Genomic DNA, 21428 nt, shown 5'->3' on the forward strand with positions numbered 1-21428 from the left:
TGTTTTTGTTATGAAAAATGTAATTTTTGTTACAAGCAAAATTGACCCTATAATTAAAAACAAAGCTTAAGAATTATTCATATTTTTAAGAGAACTAAACTCAAACTCAATTAAGATTTTTATCATTGAAAATAAAAAATATCACCATTTTTTTTGAATTTTTATGAAAATGAACAAAATAAAAAAAAAAATTTAACAAAACAACAACATATATATAATTTTTTTTCTTCAAACAAACATAAATAAAACACAAAAATTAACACAAAACATAAAAATTAAAAACAACGCAAAGCATAAACACAATAAATCATACTCTCCTTAATGATAATAACCATATAAACTCGATACCCCCAAACTTAATTTAAGCATTGTCATCAATGTGCCAAAATATAAATATAATTTAAAATTGACAAGAGTTTAGAGTTTAGAATGGTCGTACCTCGATATGGTACACTGCTAAGAGAGTAAAAGATACAACAAACAAAAATTAAATCGCACATAAAACAAATAAAACAAATAAAACACAAGTTATCAATATCAAATAGGAATCAAAGAGCATGGTAAACAGGGTCCTCAAGGAGGAACTCATCCACTTCATCGGTTTTCAATTCTAAAAATGATTTTAATTTTTGTCCATTAACTTTAAATATATCACCAATTTTAGGATTTTCAATTTCAATAGCTCCATGTGGAAAAACAATACGAACAATGTAAGGACGGACCACCTAGAGCGTAACTTTCTCGAGAATAAATGCAAATGAGAGTTGTATAAAAGGACTTTCTGACCTGAAGAAAAATCTTTTCTCAAAATATTTTTGTCATGGTAAAATTTCATGCGATCCTTATACTTTTTTGAATAGTCATATGTATCATTCCTAATTTCGTCTAGTTCATTTAGTTGAAGTTTTCGTTTCTCACCTGCCTTGTCTAAAGAAAAGTTTAACTGCTTAATTGCCCAAAAGGCTCTATGTTCTAACTCAACAGGTAAATGGTACGCCTTCCCATACACAAGTCTGTACGGTGACATGCCAATGGGTGTTTTGTACGCGGTACGATACGCCCATAATGCATCAGTGAGTCTTAAGGACCAATCTTTCCTAGTTGGATTCACAGTTTTTTCTAAAATGTGCTTAACTTCCCTATTAGACACTTCAACTTGACCACTAGTTTGAGGGTGATATGGTGTTGAGACTTTATGCGTAATGTCATATTGTTTCATCAAATGTTCAAATGGCTTATTACAAAAGTGTGTACCATTATCACTAATGATAGCACGTGGTGTACCAAAACGGGAAAATATATTTTCTTTCAAAAACCGAAGCACAACTTTGTGGTCATTAGTGTGGCATGCAATAGCTTCAACCCATTTAGACACACAATCAACTCCAACAAGAATATAAAGATTACCAAAAGAGTTAGGAAATGGTCCCATAAAATCAATGCCCCAAACATCAAATATGTCAATAATAAGAATAGGATTTAAAGGCATCATGTTTCTTTTAGTTAAACTTCCTAACTTTTGGCAACGTTCACAAACTTTACAATAAACATATGTATCATGAAAGATAGTAGGCCAATAAAAACAACATTGTAAAACTTTAGCAGCTGTTTTCTTACCACTAAAATGTCCTCCACATGCATGATCGTGACAAAAAGATGTGATTTTAGATTGGTCACAATTTGGAATGCATCTTCTAATTATTTGATCAGGGCAGTATTTAAACAAGTAAGGATCATCCCAAATAAAAATTTTCACCTCAGAATAAAATTTAGATTTATCATGCTTGGACCAATGAGATGGTATTTCTTTAGTGACCAAATAATTAACAATATGAGCATACCAAGGCAAGGAAGAAACATGCATCAATTGTTCATCAGGAAAAGTTTCAATGATAGGAGTGGAATCATGTATAGTTTCAACAACTAGTCTATATAAATGATCAGCAACAACATTTTCAGATCCCTTTTTATCACGTATTTCTAAGTCGAATTCTTGTAAAAGCAGGATCCAACGGATCAAACGAGACTTAGCATCTTTTTTTTATAAGAGATATTTTAATGCAGCATGATCAGAGTATACAATAATTTTAGATCCTAACAGATAAGACCTAAATTTCTCCAATGCAAAAACAACAGCAAGCAATTCTTTCTCGGTTGTGGAATAATTTAATTGAGCATCATTTAAAGTTTTGCTAGCATAGTAAATTACATGAGGTATTTTTTCAAGTCTTTGTCCTAAGACAGCACCTATAGCATAATCAGAAGCATCGCACATTATTTCAAAAGGTATTTTCCAATTAGGGGGTCGAATAATGGGTGCAGTAGTCAACAAATTTTTTAATTTTTCAAAGACAACATGGCAATTATTATCAAAGACAAAAGCATTTTCTTTTCCAAGTAAATGACATAAAGGCCGAGAAATTTTGCTAAAGTCTTTTATAAATCTTCTATAAAAACCGGCATGGCCTAAGAATGATCTAATTTCGTTCACAGTTTTAGGTGGGGGGATTTTTGAAATAAGATAAACTTTTGCTTTATCAACTTCTATTCCCTCAGATGAGATTACATGACCTAAAACAATTCATTTTTTAATCATAAAATGACATTTTTCCCAGTTAAGCACAAGGTTTTTCTCTTTGCAACGAATTAAAACAAGTGAAAGATGGTGCAAACATTCATCAAAAGAGGAACCAAACACAGAAAAATCATCCATAAACACTTCAAGAAATCTTTCAACCATGTCAGAAAAAATCGAAATCATAGACCTTTGAAAAGTCACAGGTGCGTTGCATAATCCAAAAGGCATGCGACGATAGGCAAAAATCCCGAAAGGGCATGTAAATGTAGTCTTTTCTTGATCTTTTGGGGCAATGGGGATTTGGTTATATCCCAAATACCCATCAAGAATGCAATAATATGCATGGCCAGCTAATCGTTCAAGCATTTGATCAATAAAAGGTAATGGAAAATGGTCTTTCATAGTAACATTATTCAGCTTTCTATAGTCTATGCACACTCTCCACTCCGTTTGTACTCTAGTAGGGATTAATTCATTTTTCTCATTTTCAACAACTGTGATCCCAGACTTCTTAGGTACAACTTGAACTGGACTAACCCATTGACTATCAGAAATAGGGTAAATGATACCTACGTCTAACAATTTTATGACCTCTTCTCTAACTACTTCTTTCATATTTGGATTTAGCCTTCTTTGACATTCCCGAGAGGTTTTAACATTCTCTTCTAGATGGATTCTATGCATACATATGGATGGGCTAATTCCTTTAATGTCTCCAATGGTCCAACCTATGGCTTCTTTATGTTTTCTAAGGACATCTAACAATTTATCTTCTTGTTCTTTATCTAAAGCGGATGCTATGATAACAGGTAAGGTTTCAGACTCTCCTAGAAAAGCATATTTAAACTTTTCTGGCAAAGGTTTAAGGTCTAACTTTGGAGACTCAGAGATTGATTGAACATGATCTAAGGGTAAAAGAGGTTCAACTTTGGTTTCATTTAAGGGTATAGGCCATAGCAAAGCATTCACATCATCATAAGAGTCATCAACATGCAAGTTCATACCAAAGTATTTTTCACAAAAGTCAAGTAAGTCATTTCCATCATCTTCACATATACTATCTATCATGTTAACTCCATGCACTTCCTCACACTCAACAGATTTAACAACATTAAACACATTCAATTTGTTGTACCTAGTTTTCGAGCCATGTTAAATATGACCTCGAAAGCTGGATTCGCAGCGAATGAACTCGTACAGTTTAAAGCATGCTCCAGGATTAAATATCGAGCCTGCAAGACATAGACGACCTCGAAGTGTACATGATCTCGAAAGGTAGCTTCAGAGACGCATCCATCCTCAGGGATGACCTCGGATCAGGGGTCCCGAGCTCGACACACATACGATCTTGAAAGCCATGTGACCTCGGGAGATGTCTCTAGCTCGAAAGCTGACGAGAAACCTGGGAAGCTAAGGCCTTGGAGATATATGATAAAAACCTTGAATATCTATAAGTGTTGGCCATACGAGATGTAATCCTCATTTATTACTGTAAATCCCCTATAATCGTGGGATATTATTTGGTCAGTTATACGTCCCCTGGTCTTCAGGGGACGTTTCCTTTTATATTTGATTATAGGCATTTAAAGCCATTTATTTTATTCACACAAAAAGAGTAACTACCCAAAATATGTGGGATATTATTCTGCAGCCTTCTCTATAAATAGAGAAGTCATGCGCCATTGTAATGGACCGAAATTCTGAACCTTGAGAGAAAACTCTGAAGAATTCATGCTTAAGAATTTTCAGAGATAATCTTGAGTTTAATAACAGAGACTCTTGGACTAGGCAGATTTAACTGCTGAACCACGTAAAAATCGTGTGTTTGTATTGTCATATTTTAATCGGCCATTATCAGTTACTGTTTACGTGCTCTCCTTTCACTGTTGACGAAAAACGGCGTCAACACAATTTAAAAGTCATATTTCCAAAAGATAATTTCAAAACACCATTACGAAAATTTATTATTGCATTAGATGTAGCTAAGAATAGTCTACCTAAAATGATAGGAATTTGAGCATGCACATTTTCCACAGGTTGAGTATCAAGAACAATGAAGTCAACAAGAAAATAAAATTTATCAACTTTTATCAAAACATCCTCTATAATGCCTCTAGGAATTTTCACAGAACGATCGGCTAATTGAAGAGTTATAAAGGTAGGTTTTAGCTCACCAAGACCAAGTTGCTTATAAACAGAATAAGGCAATAAATTCACACTAGCACCCAAATCAAGTAAAGCCTTGTTAATAAAATGATCACCAATAATGCATGAAATTGTGGGACACCCAGGATCTTTATATTTAACAAGACTCTTATATTGAATAATGGAACTAGCTTGTTCAGTTAAAAATGTCTTTTTAGGAACATTAGTGTTTCTTTTAACAGTACAAAGATCCTTTAAAAATTTAGAGTAGGCAGAAATTTCTTTAATGACATCTAAGAAAAGGAATATTGATACTAACTTGTTTAAAAACTTCTAAGATGTCATTATATTGGCCGCCTTTTTTAATTGGAAGTAATATTTGTGGGAATGGGGCTTTTGGAATGAAAGGATGGATTGGAATTTCCTTGTTTGAAGAGTCATTGGCATTAGAACTAAAAGGCTGACTTTTTTCTTTTTCTTTTTCTTTTTCGTTTTCAACCTCGGGTATGTAATCGGGTTTGACAATGTTCTTTCCGGACCTAAGAGTTGAAATTAATTTGACTTCTCCATTATGACTAGACTTTCCTATCTCATATTGACCTTTTGGATTAGGGATAGGTTGACTAGGGATGTTCCTTTTTCTCTATCAGCTAAAGCAGTGGCGAGTTGTCCTACTTGTGTCTCGAGTTTGGTAATTGATTGAGATTGATTTTGTAGGATTTGTTGGGTGGATTGCATAAATTGTTGTAAGGTATCTTCTAAGGAAGGTTTCTTTTGTTGAGGATATGGTTGATTTTGTGGGGCATGAGTTTGGTTTTGTGTGTTGTATTGGTGCCCTTGATTCATTTGGGGTTGGTTTTGTCTCCATGAAAAGTTCAGATGGTTTCTCCAATTTGGATTGTAGGTGGATGAAAATAGGCTATCATTTGGTTTCCCATAAGCATGAAGTGCATTGGCCTCCTAAGAAAAGGCTTTTTGGTAGGAAGGACATGATTGGGAATTATGGCACGGACTAGAACATATAGAACAAACATCTTTTCTTGGTTGTATTGGAGAGTTTATAGTTTGGCTTATGGCTAAAGTTTCTACTTTTCTCGCTAATTTGTCTAAGGATGTTCTTAAGTCTAATTCTTTTTTTACATCATACCTTCCTCCTCTTTTTGGTGAATTAGTTAACCTAGACCTAGGATCAAAATAATTCCATTGTTGTGAATTGACAGATAAATCTTCAAGGGCGTCCCTCGCCTCTTGTCCTTGAAATTTTAAAAAATTTCCAGTATGCATAGATTGAATCATTTGACGATTAGAGGGAGTCAAACCATCATAAAAATATTTTACAAGTCTCCATTTTTCAAAACCATGATCAGGACATTTTAATAATAAATCTTTAAATCTTTCCCAACATTCATAAAACTCTTCATTATCTTTTTGAAAAAACTGGGAGATTTCTCTCCTTAGACTATCAGTTTTAGACATAGGAAAAAATTTCAGCAAGAATTTATTATAAAGTTGATCCCATGTAGTTATAGACCCTGTGGGAAGGGAATTTAACCAAGCTTTTGATTTGTCTTTTAATGAAAAAGGAAACAATCTTAGTTTGACTGACTCATCAGAAAATTTTTGAAATTTAAATGTTGAGCAAATTTCTAAGAAATCTTTGACATGCATGTAAGGATCCTCTCTATCTAACCCATAAAAATATGGCAACAATTGAATGATTGCTGGTTTAAGCTCAAAATGAGTAGCAGAAGTTGTAGGTAAAACAATGCATAAAGGAGCATTAGATGAAATAGGTGCAAAATATTCAAGCAAAGTTTTTTCAGGCACAACATTTTCATCAACAGGATTAGCAATAGGTTCCATGATGCTCAAATTTTTACTAACACTTTCAATTTCAAACAAAGATAAACGTCTTTTTACTAATCGCTTTTTAGAGTTACGTTCCCAATGATGCATACAATTTTCATAAACAAGGCAACAAGGCTAATCTGAAACAAGCAATTTTCTAATGTGGAAGATCAGTTAAAACCGCAACCACAGAGCATACTTATAATTTTTAGAGATTTCACAACAATATAATTCTTATGGTTTACTTGTCCCCAGGCCTATTTGATTCCACTTACTCGCGCACTACTAACAACTCCCCAAGGTTTATTAGTAGAGGCGGATTGAGAATTTTGTTCAAATTTCTTTTAAGCAAAAATTGCTTATGGTGAAAGGACAAGATTTAGGTTTTTTTTTTTCCAAGTATTTTTCACAATTATAGGACAATATGATAAAAGGTAAAGAAAAATAAGGCAAAATTAAATAAGACTAAAATTTAGGCAAGAGTAGGGAGGCATAGCATGTCATCAACCATAACAAAATTAAGGTAAAAATTAGGAGGCACAAGTGCCATCAATTAAAACATAAGACTAGGAGGGAAAATTGTCATCAACTAGTAACTTGCGGAAATTAAATAAAATAAAAATTACAACAAGATAAATAAAGAAAATTATAACAAAATTTAAGAGGCACAAGTGCCGTCAACTAACAAAGATATACAAGAAAGAAAAATTACAACAAAATTATAATAAAATTAGGAGGCACAAGTGCCATCGACTAAAAAAATTAAAAATATGGATATATATAAATAAGTTTTTTTTTATGGGTGGTAGAACCATCCAAAATTTTCTTTTTATCTTTTTTTTTTTTAGTTTTTATAGATATATATATTTTAGTTTTTTTTTAAGTACAAAAAATTAAAATAACTAGTAGAAGAATTCACCAACTTTGAGATAAATTTCGTTTCTTTTTTCTTGCAACTCACCAGCAACGGCGCCAAAAACTTGATGGACCCCAAACGAGTATGTTTTAAAAATTTATACTCGCAAGCACACGAATCGTATATGAAATATAGTGTTCGTGTAAGCATGAGATCGAACCCAAATGAGTTGTCTAAAATCAAAAAGAAAAATATTTTAAATCAAAAGTAATAAATTCTAACCTAGCTCCAAAGATTGATAAGTTTTAATATTATGAACATGAAATAAAAGATCGAAAATTAAAGCTATTTAAGATAATAAAAATAAACCAATAATGATTTGAAAATAAGTGTTAAAAGAAAATATTATTAAGATACTAGAATCCACAAAATATAAGTTTAATAATATTTATTAGTATATTGATTCCCAAGTTTTAGTGATAGTTAAAATAATTCAACTATCATTTTCCAAATAGATTTATAATTTTAAGCACAAATTACTTCTAAAAAGATAACATTTTTCTTCACTTTTCAAAATTACAATTTCAAAGCATTTAGTGTAAATCAATCTAATGAAATAACAAATAAATCAATGAACATTATTTATAAGACAAAACATAATATTTTTGTTCTAAACATGGATGTGTACAATTTAATGACACATCTTACGCAAAGAATATTATGTTTTTGCAAAATGAAGAACAAAGTGCATATTATCTAACAATCTAAAATATGAGATATTAATGATGAAAGACATATATGAAGAAGAAAAATCCATAAACTTTGTTGCATTACAAGGGAAATCAACATACAACATAAATATTACCTAGTTACAAGTTGCTTCATCATGATCTTAATAATCTTATGAAAAAGATTAGAAGCGCATAACTAGAGTAGAAATTACAAAATAAATGACATACATACTTGCAAAATGCTCTTGAAAAACCCAAAATGGAAGAGAGAATGGTAGAGATAAAATGGGAGAAAAGAAGATGGTAACCAAAAATTAAGCCCCCTCAAATGGTCTTGAAATACCATATTTATAGCCAAAATGAGATTGTTAAAATAATCAATTTAAATTAATTAAATTGATTCGATTAATTAAATAAAATAAATATGGTATGTAGGGGTAAATTATAGGGTGTAATAATGATGTTGTGGTGAAAATGTGTAGAAAAATGGGTAAAAAGTTGGCATTTTGGACATAGGGGACAAAGGGTACACTTGAGCTATTTATGGGCTCAAGAAAAAATACAAAGGTGGCTGAGAGAGGAGAGTTGTGGGCGTGGGAAGCTAGCTGCTGCAATGGTGGGCTCGGTTGGGAAGCAGAGGGATGGTTTGGTGAGATTGGGTCGGCTGGATTGGCAGCAGGAGGCTTCGTGGGCTGGGCTTTGGTGGCAGCTGAAGGCTTCTAGTGCCAGGCGTAGGAGAGAAGCTGGCGGATGGAAGGCTTAATGGTGAGAAAATTTGGGACAGGTGGCGGCTGGATGGAGGGCACGTGGGACTGCTGAAGAGGTGGTGATGCTATACAGACCACAAGAGCCTGAAATACTTCTTCACCCAGAAAGACCTAAATATGAGACAAAGGCGTTGGCTGGAGTTGGTAAAAGATTATGACTGTGAGATTCTGTATCATCCAGGAAAAGCCAATGTGGTAGCTGATGCTTTGAGCCGGAAGGATCCGGGACAGATTCATGGTATGAGGCTGATAGCCAGAGAGTTAGCAGATGATATGACCAGAGGTGGTATAGAGTTGCTGGTGGGCCAGTTGGCTAACATTACGCTACAGTCTACGCTGTTGGAGAGAATCAAAGAAGGTCAATTGAGTGATCCACAGCTGATCAAGATCAGAGAGGATGTTCTGGCTGGAGCATCCAGATATTATACAGTGTTTGAGTTAGGCTTGTTGAGATACAAGGGCCGGATATGTGTTGTGTTAGACACTGCATTGAGGCGAGAGATTCTGGATGAATCTCATACTACACCTTACTCTTTGCATCCAAGCACCACGAAAATGTATCAGGATGTGAGATCATTGTATTGGTGGCCAGGGATGAAGAGAGATGTAGTAGAGTATGTGGCTAAGTGCTTGACATGTCAATAGGTCAAGGCTGAGCATCAGAGGCCGGCAGGGTCATTGCAGCCTCTGGATATCCCAGAGTGGAAGTGGGAAGACATCACAAAGGATTTTGTGGTGGGCTTACCCAGGACTACTGGTTAGCATGATTCTATTTGGGTGATAGTGGATCGCTACACCAAATTAGCTCACTTTCTGCCAGTGTGGACCATCTATACAGTTGATCAGTATGCATATCTCTATGTGAGAGAGATCGTGCGCCTCCATGGAGCACCTAGGTCGATTGTGTCAGATCGGGACCCCACTTTTACTTCCAAGTTCTGGGAGAGTTTGCAGAAAGCCATGGGGACATAGTTGAAGTTAAGTACAGCTTATCATCCTCAGACAGATGGGCAATCTGAGAGGATAATTCAGATTCTGGAAGACATGCTGAGAGCATGTGTGCTGGACTTCAGTGGATCTTGGAATAAATATCTGCCTTTGATAGAGTTCTCCTACAACAACAGTTATCAGTCTACCATTGGAGTAGCACCTTATGAGATGCTGTATGGTAGGAAGTGCAGATCTCCCATTCATTGGGATGAGACAGGTGAAAGGAGATACTTAGGTCCTGAGGCAGTTCAGAGGACCAGTGAGGCTATTGAGAAGATTAGAGCTCGGATGCTCGCTTCTCAGAGTAGACAGACGAGCTATGCAGATCCCAAGCACAGGAACGTGGAGTTCCAGGTAGGAGACTATGTTTTCCTCAGAGTCTCACCATGGAAAAGGGTGAGAAGGTTTGGGAAGAAAGGCAAGCTAAGCCCTAGATTTGTAGGTCTATTTGAGATCCTGGAGAGGATTGGTCAGGTGGCCTACAGATTGGCCTTGCCTCCGGCGTTGTCTGCCGTGCATAATGTGTTCCACGTATCAGCTCTTCGGAGGTATGTATCTGATGTGAGCCATATCTTGAGTTATGAAGATCTGGAGCTTGAACCAGATCTCTCCTTTGAGGAGCAGCCAGTTCAGATACTTGACAGAAAAGATAAGGTCCTCAGGAATAAGATGATACCTTTGGTTAAGGTATTGTGGAGGAACAACAAGGTCAAGGAAGCGACCTGGGAGCTGGAATCAGATATGCAGAGTCAGTATCCCGAGCTGTTGAGGTAAATTTCAAGGACAAAATTTCAGTAAGGAGGGGATAGTTGTAATGCCCCGAATTCTCCGATGTGGTTTAGTGGCGGTTTAGTAGGCCGGGAGGGCCGTAATTGTTTAATTACGCCATTAAATGAATATATGCATGTTTATGTGAATTATATTATAATATGATGTTATATGCATGCATGTGGGTCCACATTTGATATATTATGATGTTTTGATAATTTGGCCCATTGAGGGTAAATTTGTGTATTTGGGTGCATGATGTGATTTGTGAATGAGATTCCATCATTATGGATATATATTCGAGCTATTCGGCATGAGACGGTTTTATTTAGTGGATTAGTGGTTTTGTCATAACGAGGTCAATTTTGGGGTAATAGAAATGTTTATTTGATGATAAATTGGGAATATTTGAGATCAGGGTGAAATTCTGGAAGTTTTGACTATAATGTCCCCGGGGGTGTTTTTGGGACCCCGAGCATTAGGTTTTATTTGAGGTTACTTAAGCTTGAAGTAGCTGTCAGATAGAACGTACGATTAGAAAACCTCTCGTTCTCCTTCGTTAGTTCTTTTTTTTTTGCCACCCGAAGCATATTTGGAGAAATCTTGAGTTCTAGGAGTCGGAATCGAGCGAGGATCGAGGCATAGCGATCCTAGGAAAGATTAGAAGCTTCTTGACCGAAGGATTTGACAGAAAACAACCTAATCGAAGGTAATCTAAGTTTGAAGTTATGAGTTTTTAGAGTTTCTAAGCTTTGAATTGGACTTTGTGAATTGTTGAGTTTTTGATTGGTTTAAACCTTGGGTTTTGAGAGTTTTGGGAAGCTTGGGAACTTTGTTTTGATGATTGGGGATGGTTAGGTATGATTTTGGAAGCTTGGAGAAGTTGAAAACATGTTTGGGAATGGCCCAGGGTCGGGGGCCGCGACCCTGTTCTTGGGTGCCGCGGCCCTGTTCTTGGGTGCCGCGGCCCTAGCTCGATGAGGAAGGAGGGGTTTCTGTTTGCGTTGGGCGCCACTACCCTTGGTGTTGGGTGCTGCGGCGCTTGCCTCTGGATTTTATAGGGGTCGCGGCTCTTGAGCAGGGTTGGGCCTATTTGCATGTTTTGACCCCGGGATCATGGTTTTAGGCCTTAGGATCACTCCTACTACCCGGATTAGTGAGGATTGATGTATTGAAGGCTAAATCTTGGTTTGAGAACCCTTGATTATCATGTTATTGATGGTATCCTATAATGTGTTATGATTAGGTAACCGCTAAAGGACTAAAAACTAAACCGTTCTCAAGGGTCGTTCTTTTGTTCGTTCCAGCTCGAATCAGAGGTAAGAAAACTGCACCGCAAACGTGACATGCATGGTTATTCATGAGGCATGTTGGTTGTATAAATGTGGACATGAATTGATTATGGAATACTTAACAAATCTTGCTCACTTGTGCATGGTACTGACTCAAAGGTGCTAGTATCAACTGTGAAGTTGTGACTTATTAGTCAGGTTCGGCAATGGTACTGGGCACTGGTCACATAGCGCTGACTCATTAGTCATGACGGCCTTAGCATGTTCAATGCAAGCCAATAAAGATTAGATCTAATTGACTTTCTGCATTGGATGACTCAAAGAGCATTAATGCCGGACCGACCTCAAGTTTGATGAATATTATAAGCGATTGTGTGGCTTACCCATCAGTCACTCATTTGTTAAAGTAGAGACTTACCCATCAGTCTCTCATTTGTTGAAGGCTAGTGGCTTACCCAGCAGCCACTCTTCCATTTGAATTAGTGACCTGCTTGTCAGTCACTCAGTATGGTTTACCAGAACCTCAAGTGATATTCACTCATTTGTTTGAAAGCTATAAGCTCTGTGAGATTATAATGATAATCATTTGATGGTGTTTACATATGATGCTATGCTTTCTTGCTGGGCTTTGGCTCATGGGTGCTATGTGGTGCAGGTAAAGGAAAAGAAAAGATCATCGAGCCTTGAGTGGAGAGCTTAGGTGGTGATGTGTACATATGCGGCCGTTTGACCACCACGGACAAGGAGTTCTCAAAGGAACTAGGGGGTTTACCCTATTTTTTCCACTTAGGTCGGCGGGGTTTGAAATTTTGGAATAGTAATGACCTTTTTGAGTTGTAAATAACTTGCAAATGTTCTTGTGGGCCCATGAACAGTTTTATGTATCAATAAAACATATCCTTTCCTTTTTACTGGTTTTTACCTTAACCTGTTAATAACACTTAGATCATGTTTTTAACCAAAGGACTCAGGCAATGAGTCAAATTTCCGGTTCACCATTCACCGTAACTGTTCTGGGGTAACCAGGGCATTACAGAAAAGCTCACCCAGCCTTGAGTGGAGATCTTAGGTGGTGATGTGTACATATGCGGCTGCTTGACCACCACGGCCAAGGAGTTCTCAGAGGAACTAGGGGGTTTACCCTATTTTTGCCGCTTAGGTCGGCGGGGTTTGGAATTTTGGAACAGTAATGACCTTTTTGGGTTGTAAATAACTTGTAAATGTTCTTGTGGGCCCATGAACTGTTTTATGTATCAAATAAAACATATCATTTCCTTTTTATTGGTTTTCACCTTTGCCTGTTAATAACACTTAGAACACGTTTTTAACCAAAGGACTCAGGCAATGAGTCAAATTTCCAGTTCACCGTAACTGTTCTGGGGTAACCAGGGCATTACAGTTGCCATCGGCTACTTCACCAAATGGGCTGAAGCTGAGCCACTCGCGACCATAATGACGAAGAAAGTGCTTGACTTCGTGGTCAAAAACATCATCTGTCGCTATGGATGGCCAAAAAAGATAGTCTCAGATAACGACACCCAGTTCAACAGTGATCTATTCACAGATTTCTACAGACGTCACGACATTATTAAAAGCTTTTCTTCAGTCGCTCATCCCCAAGCAAATGGACAAGTAGAGGCGGTCAACAAAACGCTGAAGGATACACTGAAGAAAATACTTGAAGAAGCTAAGGGAGCATGGCCAGAACAGTTGCCTGAAGTCCTCTAGTCGTACAGAACTTCCCACCTAACAACAACAGGTCATACCCCATTTTCCTTGGCATACGGGTATGAAGCCATGTTGCCTGTTGAGTTGGATCCGCCCTCTCACCGCAGATTTGTTGGATTAGCTTATACAGGATCTTTATTTATTTTCATGTATATCTAATATTAAACAAATTAATATAAGATAGCCTAAAACATGTTTCTAAAATTGAATTCAAAGAGAAACAAATAATATAATACTTACAGTATACGCAGCGGAATTAAGAGTCCTTCCTTCAGTTTCTCTAACTCTTGTATCCTCTCTGTCGCAGAGTATTATCAAGAAACTGAATCGATCTTCTATTTTCTTTACAATCTTCCAATGTATCCTTAGAACCACCTAGACTAGTGTGGGCAATTCTCAACACATGAGATAGATATAGAGAGAAGAAGAAAAAATAACAAAGTGGCTTAGAAAAGGACTTGTGTTTAGAGAGAATCTAAAACTATCAGAAAATCTGACTTGTGACTTGTCAAAACTGATGTTTTTACTTCTCTCTAAGCACTCATTTTATAGACTCAATTAGGCCATTTAATTTAATTAAAAAATCAATAAAATAATAGCCATTTTGAAGCCCTAAGTCGAAATTATCATGGGCTATAGGCCCGTGAAGTTTCTCATTTGATTAAAAGCCCATTGGACTTAAAATCAAGGCCTGTACTATTTTTTATTGATTTAGTTAATTAAATAATTATATAAATCCTTTATCAAAATAATTATTTATAATTTGAACCTTGATTTACATTTATTTATTAATTTAGATACCAATTTATCTTAATTAATAAATCTGCCATAATTTCTCTTTTCTTCTCAAAATTACACAACTCTGTGAAACTATCCAAAATTGACCTGGTCAACTTTGATACTTCTAATTGATGATTAAATCAATTAATTGAGACTATCTAGATGATTTCATCCAAAGTACAATGGGGACCATGGGCCTATGAAATCAAGCTCCAATAAGTTATCATAAATCTAACAAATAAATTTACTAACTTATTAATTCCTCGTGACTCCACTATAGACTTGGAATTGCACTCTTGAATTCATAGAACGCTCTATAATAAATATAGATACGCTATCAATTATCCATTGTTACAACCATAATTGTCACTCAATCCTCTATAGACGGTCTACAATGAGATAGGACTAAAATACCGTTTTACCCCTCGTTGTATTTTATCCTTAAAACACTTAGTTCCTTGTAAATGATATTTCAGTAAACTAATTTAATTACTGAAATGAGATCTCTATCATTTAACACCTTGAACCAAACTAAAAGGAAACCATCATTTCATTTCATTTAACACCCGCGACCAAGCTGCTGGAGTACTCGGGTCAAATTGGGAAGGGCCTTACCAGATTGATGAAGTCCTTCACCCAGACACTTATAAACTTGTACGCTTAAACGGAGATCTCGTTCCTCAATATTGGAATGGAGAACACCTGCGCAAGTATTATCAATGAACAATTCTTCTTAAAGAATTAGCTTGTATAAATTTTACTTTTTACAAGTTTTGTGTAAGATCTTGTTGATCACTCGTAAAGACATGTTTACTCCATTTACTACGAGAATAAAAGGGACTGTGCTTAGCCAGTCATTTCTTGCCAACTATTGTATTTATTATAAGTATTTGCTCATTACGTGTTGTATCCCAAAAGAGGGTGTGTTTTAATATTTAAACTCGCAAGTGCACGAATCGTTTCGAAATATAATGTTCATGTAAGTATGAGGTCGAACCCATGGGAGTTGACTAACATCAAAAGAAATTATTTCAAACAAAGCAAGAATATTCTAACCTAGTTCCAAATATTTGATGAGATTTTGTTTTAGAAAAATAAAAGACAAGTAATAAAAAGATTAATGATTAAATAGAAAAATGGTTTTCAAATGAGATAGGTAAAATAAGATTATTGAGATGTTAGAATCCACAAAATGCAAGTTCAATAGTATTTATATGTATATTGATTCCCAAGTTTAGATATAGTTGAAATAAATCACACTATATTTTTTTTCAAAATATATTTTCTTATTCAAGCACAAGTTACTCTTTCAAAAAGGTAGGATTTTTCATCACTTATAAAAGATATAATTTCTAAGCATTAGTTGTGTTACAATCTAATGAAACTACAAAAAATCAAAGAGATTATGTTTAGGCAAAATATGATACTTATGCTCTGGTCGACGGCTTCATTATCTGCACCCTCCATCCCGGTGGCCAGCGAGATTTCAGGGGAAGTAGGGACCCTCGATCCCTTTTCTTCAACTAGTTGAGCAGCGCAACGAGCTAGCTCAGCTTCCCTTGCGTTCTCAGGAAGGTAATCAAAATTGGCACCCTGATTGTGCTTCCAGAAATCATAGAAGCACCTCAGAGTGGCATTTTTGTACCTCTCTAAGTTGGCAGCATTAGTCTTCTCCAAGTCCTTGACTCGGGCCTCCATGTCTTTAGTTTCTAGCCTGCTCGTGATCAAGTCCAGCTCGAGCTGCTTAGCCACCTTATAGTTAGAGCGGTTGGACTCCTTATATTGGTCCCTCAGCTCGCAGGCTTTCTCCAGAGATTTTAGCTTCTCCTCCAACTCCTTTGCCAGTTTTTCTTCTCCGCAGTCACCGCCGCCAGCTGATCAGCATGTCGGGCTTCGGCAGCTTTGAGTTCGTCCTCGTGCCGTTGATCCGAGGTCCTGGCCTCCTCGGTGATAGCTCCCAGGCGGATGTGGCCAGCAGTGAGGGTTAGCATGGCCTGCATTCAGAACAAATATTAAACAAACAATAAATTGCCGAAGACTTGATTTCACAAAGGAAACAACTTACGCTGGTGAACTCATTCAGGCCTCGGTTCATAATTGGGTCAACGCCCATCATCTCCATAGCCGCCATTGCTGCTCGGCAGCGGTCGTGCTTGGCGATTTTTGTAAGCCTCTCCTTGATCAGTTTAAAGGAGCGGCCAACCATCAGGTTCCCAGTTGAAGCTGGACCTTTATGCTGGGTTTGATCAGATGGGGCGGTAGGAGAAGGAGTTGACCCGACCGCAGCAGATGGAGTCTGCTGCTCGTGGGGGGAAGACGGAGTCGCGATGGCAAAAGGACCTTCCTCCGGAGAGCCTGCATCCCAAGCCTTCTTCCCCGCAGGCGCCTTGCTGCTCTCCCCAACATGTCTCTTGCTGGCTTTCTTTTTGCTCGGAGGGACAGCAGCAGCCTCTGGGTTGCTGTAAAGGTCGAAGACATTCGAGGAGTCCATACCTGAAAATCAAGAACAAAGCCGAGCCATGAGATAGCATGAATAGCCAAACACATTACATCAGAAAAAGAAGCAAAAAAGGATTGTAAAGTCCAATACCTGAGCTATTATTACTGGTCGCTACACGAGTCGTCAGAGAGTTCGGCAGGCTCGGTGGCCTTCTGCTTTCTTTTTCCTTTGGGGGCCGAGGGCCTCTCTGCTCAAGGAGTGCTAGCAGGTTCTCTGATCGTGATCCCAGTTGGTCTCCTCTGCGAAGGAGACGCTTGGGGTTGCTGCTCGGGTACCTCTTCGGCGCGAGCACTCCCTGCCGAAGGCCCCCTCGTATTTGATTGAGGGTCCCAGAGGCCAGCCAACCTAAGGTTAGCCTCTGTAACTAGATTTTTGACACTCTTCTTAGCATCTGACATGCTGACTAAGAGTGCCGCTCTTGACTCCATTCCCAGAGTTGGATTTGGTCGCAGCCACAGGCCTGAAACACATTAAAAGTTTAAGACATTGTGGAGGAAAAACAGTAAGTGAAGAAGCCAGCCAGCGATACGAAAGTTTTACCTCCTCGTGCGAAAGCCAAGTTGTCCACGACCAGGTCAAGCGTAAGGAAGTACTCTTGGTAGTACCTCCCCACGTTGGAGATGTGGGTCGTGTTAGTCAGGAAAGTGCGTCCATTTTCTTGATGGCAAAGATGGAAGAACCCCGTGCCTTCTTGGTTAGGGTTAGACTTAAGGTCGAACAGGTAGTTGACCTCATGTGGCGACGGCACTGGCCATTTCTTTTGGCTGTACAAGATATAGAGTGCAGCGAGCATTCTATATCTTTTTGGGGTAATTTGGAAGGGGGCAACTCCAAAATAGTTGGTCACCCCTGAAAGAATGCATGAAGAGGCAAAGTGGCTCCTGCCTCAACATGAAACCATGACCAGGCGCTGTAGGCACCTCCAGGAAGATTAGCCCTTTAGTCTGGGTTGGGTTTGACTAGGGTCACCCCTGTCAGATTATATTTTCTTAAGTAGTTGGCGATCATTCTGACCGTCACCCTACTCTCAGAGACTACATGCCACTCGACATCCGGCTGAATAGCATGTCGAGGAAGGGAATGCATTTGGATATTTGGATCGATGGCATTTTCGTCTCGACCACTGGTTGAGGGAGCATCAGCAGCAGGCTGATGAGAAGTGTTGGAAGTTTCTCTTTTCTGGGCCTTAGTTTTGGTGTGAGCCATATTTTGAGTGAAAACTGGGGAAGTGTTTGGATTAATGCGAGAAAAAGGAATATCAGGTATCAATATCGAGGGTTGTTCTTCGTCCTCGAGCAGTTGAGCCAACAGATCGTCGTCGATGGGTCTTTCTCCGCCCCACGGGTTTTGCATATGTTAGCAAACAGACAAAGGGGGAGATAAGACACACAGCCTGGGAGCTTATGTTGAAAGTTGGAATAACGTTGCTCGCGTCTATCGACCAGCAACATTCTAACCGAAACACTAAGTTTTGTGCGAGTAGTTTGAAAAGCGGATCAAAAAGTGAAAGTAAAAAGTTTTTTCTGAAAAAAGCTTTTTCAACTCCAAAGGGGCGGGAAAAACCCTGTTTTTCAGCTAGCCTAAAAATCGAATTTTTACTTCGATCTTACGCCCTAAATCCATGATCCTGACTATCAAACTGATTCCTAACTTATATAGAGCAAAAATACACTACCCTATCAAGCATCAAACGTATATGAAAAATCTTCACAAATTTATACCCAAGAACACGAAAAGTCTCAGAGCACAGGAGCATCATGCATGGTATCTCAAAGGGTAAAACGTCGAAGAAAGTTTACCTGAGCGAAGATTGGAGATTCTGAGAAGGATGAACTTCAAGTTTGCAGGCGAAAGATCCTCAGCAAAACATCTAAAAACCTTGAAGTTCGGGGCTCTGAGATATTTTTCTTGGGAGTTCTTGGCAAAAGATGGTGTGTAAAGAGTTAAAAGAAGATTGTGGGGATTATTTATAGAGCTGATGTATGCCAAAAAGGGGTAATCATGAGTTGTCTTTTTTTCAAAGCATGGGGGAGTGTAACAGCCGTTGGAATGGTTTCTTGAAAACCAAAAATGCTTGATTAGACATGATTAAGTCACTATTTTAAAAAACGCACGAGGGCTCTGACAGATTTCGTGGGGCATATGAAAAGTTGTTTTCCTAAGTTTACTTATTGCTGGTCGCAATAAATAAACTTGGGGAGCAAATGTTTATCCATAACTCAGATGCTGATGACGTGGCAAGGATTTTTGACATGTGGCAAACACGTAGCAGAGATACGGCTCACTTGTCGACCAACATTATTTCTGCACGACAAGATCAAGTTTTGTGTATGACCAGGCTGGTCGTATGTTAGTTCATTTTATGTAAAAATCTGTACAGTTGTGATGATATCTGAAAATATCTCTTCATTATGACTTGCAGATCCGATCATTAAGGATATATATTATTTCCTAATTCATGTAACTCTTCCTGAGCCTATAAATACACAAGAAATAGCTCAAGGAAGGGGATGGATCTCTTTTTTCTGAGAGAATTATATTACTATTATCCATCACTGTATTGCTGGATTCCTCAAAGGTCCATGAAACTCAGGAACCCTTGTTCTTTGATCACACCTTGGGAGTTCAATATTAATAATAGTATCAAGTGGACGTAGGTCATTACCAATTCTTGGGGCCGAACCACTATAAATCACTGTGTTCTTTATCTTTCCATTAGATTATTTTCAAGCTCTATATCATTTTCTTGTCGTTTCCTAGACTCCGTGTCGTTGACCAAAATCAGGGTCAACAAACCCCGTTATGACCAAACCGCTAATCTGCATTAAAAGATCGTCATGTCAAATGGCTCGAACAAATCCACATTATAATGTGGCCTCATCAATGATTCACAAACATGCATAAAAATACACAATTGCCATCAACAGGCCAAATAACCAAAATGCCCCTATCATGAAATGTGGACCCACATGCATGCATTTAACATCATATACTAATATAATTCACATAAACATGCATATAATTATTTAATGGCATAATAAATCAATTATGGCCCCCTCGGCCTACTAATCCAACCATCAAATCTCATTAGGGATTTTGGGGCATTACATATAAACTCTGCTTCCATAGTGGAATGAGATATACATGTTTGTTTCTTGTAACCCCAAGAAATTGCACCCCCACCAAGTGTAAATACCCAACCAGTTGTGGACAAGTTGTCCCCAAGATTGGATATACAGCTTGCATCTGTATATCCTTCTAAGATTGAAGAAAATTTGGAGTAGTGAAGGCTTAGTCCTTTGGTTTTCTTGAGATAACCTATGACGCTTCCAATAGCCTTCCAGTGATCCATATTTGGATTACTTGTAAACCTACTAAGTTTACTCACCACAAATGTTATATCAGGTCTAGTACATTGTGCAGCGTACATCAGACTCCCTATAGCACTTGCGTACTTCAATTGAGCCACCACTCTTCCTTCATTCTTCTCTAGTTTTACACTATGATCAAATGGAGTATTGGCATCTTTAACCTTGAGATGGTTAAATTTGCTCAATACTTTCTCAACATAGTGGGCTTGCCCTAACGAAAAACCCCCACCATGTTTCTTTACTTTGGTACCAAGTATGGTATCAACTTCTCCAAGATCTTTCATCTTGAAGATTGATGATAGAAACCTCTTCATTTCTTCTATCCCTTTCATGCTATCACTTAGAATAAGCATGTCATCCACATATAAGCAAACAATGATCACATATCCCTTACAAGTTTTGGAATGCAAACACTTGTCTCCATTGTTATGTCTAAACCCATTAGACATGATGGCTTGATCAAATTTCTCGTGCAATTACTAAGGAGCTTGTTTCAATCCATATAAGGATTTTACAAGTCTACATACTTTATATTCATATTTTGGTAGGACAAACCCTTCGGGTTGTTCCATATAGACCTCATCATTGAGGTCACCATTAAGGAATGTCGTTTTGACATCCATTTGATGAACATACAAGAAGTGTATAGAAGCCAAAGCGAATAAGATTCTTATAGAAGTTGTTCTTGCAATAGGCGCATATGTATCAAAATAATCGATACCCTCTTTTTGCCTAAACCCTTTAGCTACTAATCTAGCTTTAAAGGTTTGGATAGTGCCATCAGTGTGGTATTTTCTCCTAAATACCCACTTACACCCGATTGGTTTAGACCTCGGTGGGTGGTCTATCAATTCCCAAGTGTTATTAGACAGAATGGAATCCATCTCATCATTGATGGCTTTTTTCCAAAATGCACTACCTCTCGATTGCATAGCTTATTTATAAGTCTTAGGATCATCCTCAACTAGAAGTACAATAGGAATTTTCCTAATGACTTATTCTCTATTTCCTTTTACCATGTAGAATGAAATTCGTTGAGAATCTATCTCATCCACTACTAGACTTTTATCATTT

The 21428-nt window shown here is 37.6% G+C and overlaps 1 non-coding gene across 1 annotated transcript; it reads left to right on the forward strand.

Annotated features, from left to right (window-relative positions):
- Nucleotides 1-6077: 6077 nt before the first annotated feature.
- On the forward strand, nt 6078-6184 carry LOC133781027 (small nucleolar RNA R71). Its single transcript, XR_009869825.1, has one exon. It is a non-coding gene; the product is annotated as a small nucleolar RNA R71 (small nucleolar RNA).
- The last annotated feature ends 15244 nt before the right edge of the window (nt 6185-21428 follow it).

The sequence above is a fragment of the Humulus lupulus genome, chromosome 5 (genome assembly GCF_963169125.1).
Source record: "Humulus lupulus chromosome 5, drHumLupu1.1, whole genome shotgun sequence".
In the NCBI taxonomy this organism is placed as follows: domain Eukaryota; kingdom Viridiplantae; phylum Streptophyta; class Magnoliopsida; order Rosales; family Cannabaceae; genus Humulus; species Humulus lupulus.